This window comes from Schistocerca gregaria, chromosome 4 (assembly GCF_023897955.1).
Source record: "Schistocerca gregaria isolate iqSchGreg1 chromosome 4, iqSchGreg1.2, whole genome shotgun sequence".
Classification (NCBI taxonomy): domain Eukaryota; kingdom Metazoa; phylum Arthropoda; class Insecta; order Orthoptera; family Acrididae; genus Schistocerca; species Schistocerca gregaria.
In genome coordinates this window covers 305,621,770-305,636,121 of record NC_064923.1, presented here as the reverse complement: position 1 = coordinate 305,636,121, position 14,352 = coordinate 305,621,770, and the positions used below count along the sequence as shown (strand labels likewise).

At 39.8% G+C, this 14,352-nt stretch overlaps 1 long non-coding RNA gene across 1 annotated transcript; it reads right to left on the bottom strand.

Annotated features, from left to right (window-relative positions):
- Positions 1–4,868: 4,868 nt before the first annotated feature.
- On the bottom strand, positions 4,869–7,961 carry LOC126267227 (uncharacterized). The gene is made up of 2 exons (XR_007548966.1): positions 7,880–7,961; positions 4,869–5,398 (listed from the first exon to the last, which is right to left on the bottom strand). It is a non-coding gene; the product is annotated as an uncharacterized LOC126267227 (long non-coding RNA).
- Between the last annotated feature and the right edge of the window lie 6,391 nt (positions 7,962–14,352).

The following is a 14,352-nucleotide window of genomic DNA, read 5'->3' as shown; positions in this document are numbered from 1 at the left end:
AGTGGTGTCGCGACAGGCGTGAATGGAGGGACGAATGGAGACGGGTCGTCTTCAGCGATGAGAGTCGCTTCTGCCTTGGTGCCAATGATGGTCGTATGCGTGTTTGGCGCCGTGCAGGTGAGCGCAACAATCAGGACTGCATACGACCGAGGCACACAGGGCCAACACCCGGCATCATGGTGTGGGGAGCGATCTCCTACACTGGCCGTAAACCTCTGGTGATCGTCGAGAGGACACTGAATAGTGCATGGTACATCCAAACCGTCATCGAACCCATCGTTCTACCATTCCTAGACCGGCAAGGGAACTTGCTGTTCCAACAGGACAATGCACGTCCGCATGTATCCCGTGCCACCGAACGTGCTCTAGGAGGTGTAAGTCAACTACGCTGGCCAGCAAGGTCTCCGGATCTGTCCCCCATTGAGCATGTTTGGGACTGGATGAAGAGTCGTCCCACGCGGTCTGGACGTCCAGCACGAACGCTGGTCCAACTGAGGCGCCAGGTGGAAATGGCATGGCAAGCCGTTCCACAGGACTACATCCAGCATCTCTACGACCGTCTCCATGGGAGAATAGCAGCCTGCATTGCTGCGAAAGGTGGATATACACTGTACTAGTGCCGACATTTTGCATGCTCTGTTGCCTGTGTCTATGTGCCTGTGGTTCTGTCAGTGTGATCATGTGATGTATCTGACCCCAGGAATGTGTCAATAAAGTTTCCCCTTCCTGGGACAATGAATTCACGGTATTCTTATTTCAGTTTCCAGGAGTGTATTTCATCCTTCTCGTTTTCAGACACTGTTTTCATAATATCTGTTAAATTGTATTTATTAAATTTCATACTTACATATAATTCAATTTTATAATAATCCGTCCTAAACAGAGGTATTCGGATGGGTTTCGCGTTTACTTTTTTCACAAATGTAATTTCTCTTTGTACATGTTGCATGTTATCAGTGTATAAATGTCTGACACATTATAACCAACTTATAGAGCGTCCGCTGCTTCGTTCGTGCACAGATTTTTGTCTGTTTTTCGCTTTTCTTTGATCGAATTGGTCTGTTGTCAAGCCCATTGCTCGTATGTAAAGCAAACCATTATCAAAGAGTTGGTGACCCTTTACATAGTTTCCAATTTTGGTTAATTACAGTGTTTCAGTGACTTTAATTAAATTCCATATTTGTGAGTTAGAAAAAGAAAGAGACAAATCGAGTGAGTCGTTCTATAATTATTAGTTGAGGTATTACACCCGGTACTACACTCTTTCATTTAAAACATATATTCCTTTACAAGGAATCGTATTTCAGCGTGGTAAGGTATTTATTTTGTCAATAACAGAAACTAGTTTGCGTAGTAATTACAACAAAAATAATTTATAAATACATGTAAGGAATATTGAAAAATTGATGTATTACAGATCCCTATCTCTTCCTTTGTAACACTGACGAAGTCGATATGTCGTGGTAACCGTCAAACAGCTTTAATTTTGTGTAGTTTACATATTGCAACACTTCCTAAACTTTTCACACTAATTAAAACCTTAGAAGCTTGGTGTTTTCTTAATGTAACTCTAATCAAAAAGTGATTCTGCTTTGATAATAAAACATTTTCATACAACTTTCATCCCCTACCTCACCACGAGGGTTTGAAATTCCAAAACCGTAGAAAAACATTCTATTTCGAACCAAAAAGTCAAATCCCAATTTTCATAGATGTTGCTTTAAAAACGTTTTAGTAGCTCTTTTATAACGATTTATTTTTTAAAATTTTTACCTTCACCCTTAGAGGTTAAAGCACGTATTTTCTTATCTCTCAGCGAGAAACTAAATACCAATATTGGTAGTTCTAGTCTCAAATTGGCATTGATAGCAACAGATTTTCAAAATACTTTTCATCACCTATCTCACCCTGTTACGGGTAGAATGTAAAAAAATTCCTCACTTAAATGATATCTCCAGTGTAAGGAAAACACCCTGTACGTCTGAATGTAAGTAAATGTTTTTACAAAAAAATTTCATCTTATCTTCCATTCCCTTAGTGGATGAATTTCCGAAAACACTGCAACACTTATTTCTTTTATATCCAACCGAGACGCCACACACAAATTTTCATACTCTTAGCTTCAAAAATGCTTTCACAGTGAAATGCATCCATTAGACGTTTCATTCCCTATTTCACCCGCTTAGGGGTGGAATTTTAAACAATCGCTTTTTAAAGGTTGCCTACAATATAAGAAACATAAGTTTAACACGTTCTCCAAACTTCAAGTTTCAGTCCTCATCGTTTTTGGGTTGGGCTATGACGAGTCATTCAGTCAGGACATTTCCTTTTATGTATAGATACAAAGACTAGCTCAACAACTGAAGTACAACTTTTTGAATTCTTTCACATGGAATATCGAGTGTTTTATTCCTCCGTACCAGAATTCCCAGATCATTATTCCTTCATTCAAATGAAAGTCCCGCTTTACATACTGAGTTGCTCGTTCAATCTCATATACTTTCTTCACTTTTTCATCTTCCGCTCGGGACGTCCTTGTGTATATCTGGGATATTGTGTAGGTTTGCTGTCGATTCTGATAACAACCCTATCAATGTACAGTTCACAGTAATTCACTCTGCTTTACCTTCCTATTCATAACGAGTTCTAGGCCCATTTCACCGTTTTATACTGCTACTGATGTTACTCTATACTTGTATAAACAGAAATCCTTCTCGCCTTCATATTTCAGTTCATTGACCCACCTTCCTCCATCCCCCCACCCGCCCACTGTAGCTTGATTGAGCCTTCAAATTTCCATTTTCAAATTTTCTGTCATCTCCTGTCATTACCCCTTAGTCTTTTTGCCATGATCACCTCCATCTTGGCAGGCTCTTGACGAAGATCTGAACGTGTACTTCGCTGAAATCTTTTTCCAATGGTGATCTCAGAACACCTTGTGGATATAGATTATATCTCCAATGCAGTGGATTCCGTTGCCTTCTGCATCGTCAAGCCGTCTGTCATTGGCGGGTTCTTCCCTTTTTAGGACAGTTTCCCAAGAGGGAGCCTTGAACTTCTTTCTGCTCCTTCACCTCTTTGACAATGACAGAATAAGGCCGACTTCTTATACCGGAAGACTTCAGCCGCCATTTCTTTTAATTTTTATTCAAAATTTATGCAATGTAAGGATCAAACCCCGGATACTGGATGTTCTGATTACTGGTCAAGCATGCTACTCCTAGACGTAACAGGTTGACATTTATGTCACATACTGAGGTGGATGACAGGGATTTTATCTTCCATCCCTACTGCTCAATCTATACATTGGAGAAGCGATGACGGAAATAAAAAAAAATGTTTCAAGAGTGGAATTAAAATTCAAGGTGGAAGGACATTACTATCCTTTGTGAAAGTGGAGAGTTCCATGTTGTGCTGAATGGAATGAACAGACAAATGAGTACAGAATATGGACTGAATCGAAGAAAGACCAAAGTGATGACAAGTAGCAGAAATGAGAACATGCGAGAAACTTAACAGCAGGATTGGTGATCGCGAAATAGATAAAGTTAAGGAATTCTACTACCTAGGTAGTAAAATAACCCATTCAGGAAAGAAATTATACCAAACAGACAAGAAGAAGGATCAGGGTAGTAGGACATCTGTTAAGACATAATAGAATAACTAATATGGTTCTAGAGGAAGCTGTAGAGGATAAAATCTGTAGAGACAGACAGAGACTGAAATACATCTACCAAGTAATTGAGGACTAAGTTTGCTAGAGCTACTCTGAAATGACGATGTTGGCACAGGAGAGGATTTTGTGCCAGACTGCATGAAACCAGTGGACTGATTAAAAAAAAATTGTCTCGTCCGTTGACCGTGAAAAAATTTGAGGTTTTAAGACGATGCAGTCAGAATACATGGGAATGTATGACACACATTCTGATACCCGCAAAATTAGGTTTCAGTACGTATGTGATACTTCCCGTTGGCCTAGAATCATAAAATTTGGCAAGAACCAAGATTTCACAGTACAAATAAAGGAAAAAATCTCTGAACTTGTTGAATTGTAATTATATCACTGCATTTATTATCTGTCAACAGCATTATAGAAAAATATTATCGCATATAAACATAAAATGTAAGTTGTACCATGTTTTAGTAAATAAGTAAACATATTTTTTTTTTTAATTTTCTCTCTCTAGACATGTAAACTAATGTCCCCCACTAGCTTCTTATGGTGTGTCCAGGCTAGTCTCATGAGCTACTGTAGAGATTTCATTACGATCAAGTGATCGATATCGCAACAATATCGCTATCGATGAAAGGGAAAAATCGTCGAGACTCTCGATTCCCGGGACGACATATATATCTATATTCGTACCGAAAGCAATTTGCATACCACTCCTGCAGATAAGCTAAGCTTCTGAACAGCACTTCACAAACATCTCCCAAACTTTGAGCGAAACATCGACTTTGGTATGGTAGATGTATAAAGAGATATTGGAATAAGCGCAGAGTTTTAATATTTTTGCATAGAATGTATTATTACTATAACAAATTAAAAATATTTCAAACCCACCAGTCTGATCAAAGTACTTCCATTCTCTGTAAAGCAAATCAAGTTCTCTTAGACACTTCACTTTACAAATAAAGCAGTGGTATTGTTGAAGGAACCACTTCACTCTGGATTAAAAGTAGTTTTAGAGAAACCATGGACACATCCGTATTTGGGATGATATTTAAACAGTCTTCTCAATTAACACGACTATATTTTTCTTTCACTCCAATAAACAAAGAGGGTCTGCAAAGAAGGAAATTTAACCTTAACTGTTTAACATACAGTACTGTATTAGTGTTATACAACTTCACAGATAAAAACTGTGTATTTAAAAACATTGCTTTATTTCAAAAGTACGAAAAAGGAATGAGATTGTGGAAATGAATGTCTGTTTGTATGAAACAAAGAATAAATAAATATAAAATTATGATATATATACAATGTGATGAGAGGATACGATTTGATGCAGATGTCTTGAATTCCAGTTATCAACTGGATACAGGAAAAGAACTTCACATTTTACATGAGTGAAGCCAATTCCATGTAAATGCAAACAGACAAACAGCAGAACGTTCTCATCGCCTAGAAGAAGAACGCTCTTCGGCCACGACTTCGGCGGCTGTTTCTGAAATATGGTCGAAATATCATACAGCTGGCAGCGGTGTCCAGGTCAAACTTCTCCGCGACCAGAATTAACTCCAGCTGAGCAGGTGGCGTCAGAGTAGTCATCATCACCCCTTCGACCTGTAACGTGCTTTCCGTGGTGACCTCCGCAGTTGCGAGCTCCTCAGAAGCAGGTTCCAGTGGCAGTGCATACGTAGCTATAGAGGTTGTCAGAACAGCCAAAGTTAAAACCTGCGAAGAAAGTATACCCATTGCAGTACAATGCGTTGTAATGCGTAATAAAACTATGTTGGCATCAAACCTATATGCATATCTCTATGTATGTGGATGTGAACCGAAATTTAGACTTACTAATGCTGACGCTAGTGCACATGGTAATGGTAGTGTTACTGTGACTCTAGTACTTGGAGAATGTGATCAGGGCTGGAGACTTTCAACAGCCGAGAAGTTATTGCTTATCGTACATTTCAGATATGCGAAGTGTATAACAGACATCATGGTACTTCTTATTATATGTCTACGATATTATCGGTTGTTCGGACGAGGAATCACCGTAAAGTAAACGAATCAGAGTCTGTGTCCGTATGGGATAAATGTGCACTGAATTGTGCAAAGATTAAAGTTGTTGGTTATGTCACGGAGAAACTGAAATAAAGCCCCTGTCCTTTCCTTATTTGCCCTGACATAGTTTCTCACTTGCCTGTGTGCTTATACACTCACTTCACATGTATTTTAGTTCCTAATATCGACTTTTTTCCCTGTCAGTTGCAAGTCGTTCCAAATAGTGATTCATATGAGTAAGCAATTCAAAGAAACTGCAAGGTAGGCAAGAAAACATATTCTGATGGAGACTCCGTGAACTTGTGCAGGCAAACTCCACATGGTCACTAGAAGTGGGCGGAGGAAAAACTTTTCTATAAGTGCACATGGTGGCATGGAATGAGATTTCCATGAAATACAGTCTCATTTGGCGCTCTTATCAAGAAGTGTACACATATAAATGTCATGGTTTCCATTTCTTTCGCTTTTATTTACTCATTTGAGAGGGCAGCGATTGTGTAATTTTATTGCTGTCGAGCTTTTTATCCTGACGTGGCAATACCTTCTCTGTATACTTTACTCACACATTACATGGTCCATAATCTATGGCGTGTACTCTTTCCTGTCATGCTAATTATTTTTCCTTCACAACAACGTCCCTGCACAGGTTTGCAGTACATCTTTTCTATTATCTTACTCTTTCTCTGCGCTGTACTACTGTTTTTTATCTGAGCTCCTCTTATCAGTAACTTTCATTTACACTCCCCAGCACTACATAATGTTAGTGTTCACTGCGACGTCTAATTTTTAAATTTTCAGCGTTTTGCTCTTATTCACATTCTTTTCGTTTTTCTTTTCATTTTCTTTCAACTTTTTTTTCGTTATAGACTGTTAAGCATGTGTTAACACAAAGGAATGGGAACTTGTTGTAAAATAACAAAATCATAGTTCCTTGACAATTTCTTGTCTGCAGTCTACACTCCACATATGTAAATTTTTTCAATGAACTTCATAGAGACTGGTTTTGCATCTGTGGTTCATTATTTAAGGAATTTAATTTTGTCTGTAGCTGTAATTTTTGTTTATTCGTTGTGCTAATGCATAATTTCGGTTTTCTATCATTATCAACTATCAGTCCAAAAAACTCATCGAATGTGTGTTATGTTTCACAAGTCTCTTCAGCTGTGTTTATCTAAATAGTGTCCACCATTATCGTCCTTATGAGCGCAGGTGTTGTTGTTGTCATCAAATGGTTATCAGTAGTTAGTAAAGGAGTACATGGCAGTTAATAAAATTAGATACATTTCACATACCATAGCACTCAACGTACACGTGATGGCAGGACATTGTTTAATGTCATTTTGCACTCATAACATGTGTTCTCAGTGTTATGGTTGTTGAATTATCGGTAATTTTAAAAATTTGACCGATACCTGTTTGGCTACTACGACAGCTGCGTTCATAAAAATGACGGTGGTCGCTATTTAAATATACACTTGTGTACAGACTTGTATAAGATCACATGCCAATAATGACTTATTTTTTTCCCTACAGATAGTTGATAATCATCTAAGAGTGAATTTTTGCAATAGCACAAGCAGTAAATAACAAAATGATAGCAATAGGTGAATTAAATTATTTAAATAAAGTGAATCAGTTTTTCTTTTCTCTCCTGTATAATTTGATGCATAATTATTGTCAGCTGTCATCTTCTCAAGTATATTTCACTTCTCCACCATTAATTCTTGTGTTTTTTCAGATTTCCCTCACTGAACAAGTGTATATAAATCTGAGGACCTACATATCATTATGTCGGTAGAAATGCTAGCTGTGTAAAACATACCACTTAATTAGAATTGGAGTAACACTATTTAAAATGTTTATAACATTAACAATTTTAGGATCAGAGCTATTCAAATTATGATTAGACTAATCATTTAAAATTAAATGCAGTTTTTAAGACATCCATTAAGGCCAACTGATAAAGAAATGATGTATTATTTGGCATGGAGAGCTGTTACCTAATTAACAGGACTGCACAGCTAATGTGACGATAACCTAGCAAGGTTTGATTCCATTGACACATAATGTGCAATACATCTGTAACACTAAGTGAATGTAACATCTGTTAAGAACTTTATAATTTAAAAGAGCTAAAGAATGGTCACTCACCAGTAACGACTGATCCATTTGGAATATTTCGGGTGAGTTGCAGAGCACGCAAAGGGGTATGCAGGTACAGTTGTACGTGACGATCTGCAGAATGGCGGTCTCACCTTTGTATTTATAGCCGTGTGCTGTGTCCTTGTGCTCGCTAAGGCCTCGCGCCTGTTAGCAGGAGCTAGCTGTACAGCAAAACATCGTACCACAGGCTGCCTAGGATGTAGGGGCGCTGACTACTCACGTATGTCGGAACAGTCTGTGTATGTGTGGTATATTTGGTACGACGCAATTTTGATTTAATAAATCACCAAGCGTATTGACGTGTCTGAGTGTTTAGCGTGACAGATGTACAATCATCGAGTTCAGGTTTCAATCTCGCTAATAACAACTTCTGTTTCAAATCTGTATTCATTAACAAATGGTAATTTTAATTAATGAATATCGAATAACATTTTTATTTAAAATTACATTTTTATATTTAATTACTGCTAGAATGACAATAAACTAAAACCTGCTTCATAGATGTAAAATTCAAAACGGCAATAATATTGTTCAGTCTACAGAAATAAAAGAAGTATGTTTACTTCCTGTTTCATGTTTTTCATTTTGTATCAACTTTTAACATTTTCCATACAATCTTACTGTAATGCGGATATTAGTTACAAATAAGATGTTTCAGTTAAAAATTTATGATTAAGCATTTTTAAGTAACATTTTCCTTTCTTAGTAACTATAGAATTTAAAAGAAAGTGCTACCACCAAGATTCGAAGAAGGAGTTTTGCGACTGAAACCCTTTTATGTTACATTTTCACCTACTGTCGAAAACATTCATTAGCCAAAAATGAGATATATTTAACAGCATTCGGAAACCTTCTAATATTCAATGGTGTTTTATTCGATTTTTTCTTTTTTAAAGGACCGTTTGAAAGTGTCTGTTACTATGTGTGTTTATTCTGTGATTTCGGTTGCTTTTGAAAGTCCCATAACTTTCAATCTACTCACATGTTGATCTTAACGTGTAACGTCATTCACATGCCAATCACCCTAACTGCCTACTCCGCAGAGATTTAATGATACGAAGTTGGTGCATGGACACGGAGTTTCTCACAGTACAACAAAGACAAGATGTTAGTTGTCTTTCACGATAGCACATGACACTCTATCAGAAGAAATTATTTTCATCTAAAATCGCCTCATTGTTAACAAATGCGTTAAAATACGCTATCTTGTCAAAGTATCCAGACACCCCTATTTAATGTGTTAAGAAATTGACATCAATGCACTTGCTGTTTGTAGCAAGTAGCGATCGTGGGATAGGAGCCATGTGTTGACTACTGATCCCCGCCAATAAGCGTCGGCTCCAGGCCTTAAACTGTCTGTGGCACCGGCACACACCTAGGTAGGGCGCGACTCTCTGCATTACGGAAAAGAGTAACTTCTGTAGGGTATTAAAAGAATTACTCCATATCTTGAGAGGTGATATCATGGATCAAAACAAGAAAAAAACAATCCCAGTAAACTTGGGCTCTGAAATTCATAGGTTAAGAGGTATAAACACTTTCTTACCTCACTGCTGTGAAACAAATATCTTCTGCTGCAAGTTCTTTGCTGTTACTAATGACTTAAAGAGTTCAGTAAGCAAAGACCACGTTATTCAGCTACTGAGAAACATCAGAGCTTTTATTGTAATCTGCTTGCTGTTACGTACCATACACTTGTGATTCATCTTGTAACATCGAAATTCCCTCAAAAGACAGGGTGGACTGCAAGCTACAGACCACATTAAAAATTGTGAAAGGGTATTACCTGAATTATGGACGAAAAATAGAAAAATTAACACTGTAACTGACGTGCTGGTGAGCGAGGCTAAGCGATGGGGTTTAAACCTCGATTTGTGAACGTGAGATTTCAAGAATTTAAGTATGCGTTCTTGAAAGAATATTGGTCTGAGCAGAAGCAGGAGGCGGAGTCGCGCGATTTCGTAGTGTCAAAACCCTACGACACGAATTCTAGCGGATCGATGAAAGAATTTGGTGAAGACTGAATCCGCAAATTAGAATATTTGGATGATCGACGAACTGAATCGGAGATTGCCTGGAAGCTGTGAAAGAAGCTTCCAGATGATTCGAAGAGATACATAGGCAGTAGTTACAGATCAATTATTGCAAAAGGTGCGATAGTTTGAAGAGTATTGGTAGTAGCACCAAATAACATAGCAACAACTACAACAACAATAACCATGGCAATAGTGGTAACCACCACCATGGTAATAATAAGTCACACCACTATAACAATAAGAGTCATAATGAGAACATCAATAGTAGAAATTACAGAGGCTACTATCATGTGAATGTGGTGCATGGTTCTCAGCAGAATGATTAAAGGCAGGAGCAGAATCAGCAGGTGCGACACCCGGATAGAAACGGACCTGTCGTACGTAATCGGAGAAAACATTAACCTTGGCGTCCTAGAAAAAAGCCTAGGCAACGTTTCTATGATAGATATGGATAAATAAATCGGCGATGGGAGAATGTGGAAGAAGACAGAGGGAGTAACGCTCGCGAAATAATAATAATTGAAGAAGAAGTCAGTTGACAAAGCGCTCACTTCCGTCATAATGATGAAAATGGAGTACCGATCAACGAGGAAGAGGTGACCGCTGTTGAGACAACAATGGTGCCATGGGCTCCTGCACAACATGATTCGTCGGTGAAATTAAAAAAGCCGATATCGCGTAAAACTTCCGTTATCGCGCAGGACAACGAGGAACTCGAGGAGGTGTGGTTAGGTCAGTTAGATCAGGTATACAACCGACTGAAGAGTTACAGAGGTCTATATTGGAGGTGTGCTAATGGGCAGAGTGGGCAATATTTGACGCTTCTCAAGCTGCATGAAATTAGCGTTTATGAAGAGACGGAAAGCTCTGCACCGAAAATTCTGGCTTGTTTAAATGTTGTAGTAACTGAAGCAGCCAACACCAATGACGTTGGTCCTAAAGAAAATAGAGACGAAATTTCTGAAGAGGGACAAGTCGAGTTTGCCGAGGGGGACCGGGTACGACTAATTGACGGCCACGTAGATTACGACGTCTACGAGGTTAAGGCTGACGTCATACAGTCAGACGAGAGTCGTATGGGTTGCGTGAGCTAGGGGGGAGAATTAGAAACAGAAAAAAATACGTTTCTCAAAGCAACTTGATAGATGATAGCCATGTTTCCGAAGAAAATTTACCTGACTGGACAGTTAGTGAATTGTTGTTAATAGAAGGTTCGTCAATGGAAGAAATTGTTAAAAAGTTTAGTGTTCAGATCAAAACGGCTTCAACAATCACAGGCCAAGCAGACAGAAATAATGGACGTCCAAGAACAAATAATTAAAAAAAACACCAGATAAATGGCTATCGGTGTCAGAGCTGGACGGATTTTTCTGGACTGACCGTGATGTGGATGAGAATTTACTATGGGAAAACCAACAACTGGACACAGATAAGTATAGGCAAATAATACTGCCCGTCAATATGCAGGGCCTACAAATTCACTTTTTAATAGATACTGGGGCAGAGCTGAGTGGTATGTCCGAAAGAATTTTCGATTTGTTAAAGGTACCGTAATGGGAGCTAAAATAATTGGTCCTACCGGAAACAATAGCAAACCTATATCTAATCAAATATTTGCCTCTTTCGAAATTCAAGGGGAAAAATTTTAACATGAATTTATCGTCGTGCCAGATTTGAGCACCGAGATAATAATGTGCTTAGACTGGTTATCGAAATACCACACAGTAATTGACTGCAACAAGGAAGCAATGATGGGCATTTCAGAAGATAAGACTGAGATTGGAGTGAGTTTTAATGAAACAGGTGGTGATGTGAGTAGTCAGTACCAACCTATTGACATTGTTACTTGGCCTGATGAGATAGGTTTAGGCAGAAATATGGGAATATATTGTCACCACAATCACAGAGCGTGGGGCAAATACACAAACGATTTTTAAAGATTATGTATGCTTTGGCGCACGAGCCTACAGGATTCACTCCGGAGGAAATCCTATTAGATCATATCTCTTAGAGGTTCGTGGAAGAGATTATTGATTTCTCTCCATGAGTTAGTGTTGACATGGAGGTGAAGAAAGAACGTTTACGTCAGGTAACGAAACAGAGAGTCGAGGCGCGAAAAGCGCGTCATGACGAGAAAACGCGGTTTGGTAAATTTGCAACTAGCGACCTCGTTTTCATTAAAGCGAACGAGAAATCAAGAGAGACTGACAATGAGATTGCAAAATTTAAATTCACTTATAATGGACCATTTAAGAGTGTCAGTATACCTCACACTAACATTTACTGTTTAATTTTTCCCAATTCTGACAAACTGTTATGTGTACGCAACATTGTTGACTTGAAGTTGTACCAACGAAGAACCGATTAGAATGAGATTTTCACTCTGCAGCGGAGTGTGCGCTGATATGAAACTTCCTGGCAGATTAAAACTGTGTGCCCGACCGAGACTCGAACTCGGGACCTTTGCCTTTCGCGGGCAAGTGCTCTACCATCTGAGCTACCGAAGCACGACTCACGACCGGTACTCACAGCTTTACTTCTGCCAGTATCCGTCTCCTACCTTCCAAACTTTACAGAAGCTCTCCTGCGAACCTTCGCATTAGAGCTTCTGTAAAGTTTGGAAGGTAGGAGACGGATACTGGCAGAAGTAAAGCTGTGAGTACCGGTCGTGAGTCGTGCTTCGGTAGCTCAGATGGTAGAGCACTTGCCCGCGAAAGGCAAAGGTCCCGAGTTCGAGTCTCGGTCGGGCACACAGTTTTAATCTGCCAGGAAGTTTCAAGAACCGATTAATTTGAGAAGGAATTTCTAATAAAGACTTAATTATAGTGTAATTTTCAAAATCAACGGCAAATTTATTTCTTGAACCAGACCATCATCAACGACTTTTCAAAAAGTGTAGCGAGAAATGTACCTTAAATAATTACTGTCCTGAAAGCAACTGCAATGAAAGGAAAACCCAAGCCATGACCAATGTGCATAAAAGTCAATCTGGTGTATCTATGATTTGTAATTTTCTAAATAATATGTTCTTTGATACTACGTAAGTGAATATCGATACACTCAGACTACGTGTAAATTTCAAGTCTGTGTATGAGGGTGAATATGGACGGTGTTGAGTTATCCACTGTGATAGAAATGTAAGGACTCCTTTGAGATTATTCGCGAGTGAATTTTCGAAGTATGTGCCGCCGTGGCACCCGCAACAGTGCCATGTCGGGACTGAACCTCTGCCGGTTCTTAGAACGCTGCTGCGTCCTTTGTAAATAAGGGTGTGGAACGTTTTCTTTTCTCCACAACCAGTGTAAAGCTTTATTATAGACATTTAACTACAAATGGTTCTAAGCACTATGGGACTGAACTGCTGAGGTCATCAGTCCCCTAGAACGTAGAACTACTTAAACCTAACCAACCTATGGATATCACACACATCCATGCCCCAGACAGGATTCGAACCGGCGACCGTAGCGGGCGCGCGGTTCCAGAATGTATCGCCTAGAACCGCTCGGTCACTCCGGCCAGCCGTCTGTAACTATGTTGCACACGTTTTCTTGTACAGTACTCACATGAAATTTTTATTTAAAATGTAATGGTTTCTGAAAGATGTAATTTTGGTGTTTAAAATACACTCCTGGAAATTGAAATAAGAACACCGTGAATTCATTGTCCCAGGAAGGGGAAACTTTATTGACACATTCCTGGGGTCAGATACATCACATGATCACACTGACAGAACCACAGGCACATACACACAGGCAACAGAGCATTCACAATGTCGGCACTAGTACAGTGTATATCCACCTTTCGCAGCAATGCAGGTTGCTATTCTCCCATGGAGACGGTCGTAGAGATGCTGGATGTAGTCCTGTGGAACGGCTTGCCATGCCATTTCCACCTGGCGCCTCAGTTGGACCAGCGTTCGTGCTGGACGTGCAGACCGCGTGAGACGACGCTTCATCCAGTCCCAAACATGCTCAATGGGGGACAGATCCGCAGATCTTGCTGGCCAGGGTAGCTGACTTACACCTTCTACAGCACGTTGGGTGGCACGGGATACATGCGGACGTGCATTGTCCTGTTGGAACAGCAAGTTCCCTTGCCGGTCTAGGAATGGTAGAACGATGGGTTCGATGACGGTTTGGACGTACAGTGCACTATTCAGTGTCCCCTCGACGATCACCAGAGGTGTACGGCCAGTGCAGGAGATCGCTCCCCACACCATGATGCCGGGTGTTGGCCCTGTGTGCCTCGGTCGTATGCAGTCCTGATTGTGGCGCTCGCTCACCTGCACGGCGCCAAACACGCATACGACCATCATTGGCACCAAGGCAGAAGCGACTCTCATCGCTGAAGACGACACGTCTCCATTCGCCCCTCCATTCACGCCTGTCGCGACACCACTGGAGGCGGGCTGATCGATGTTGGGGC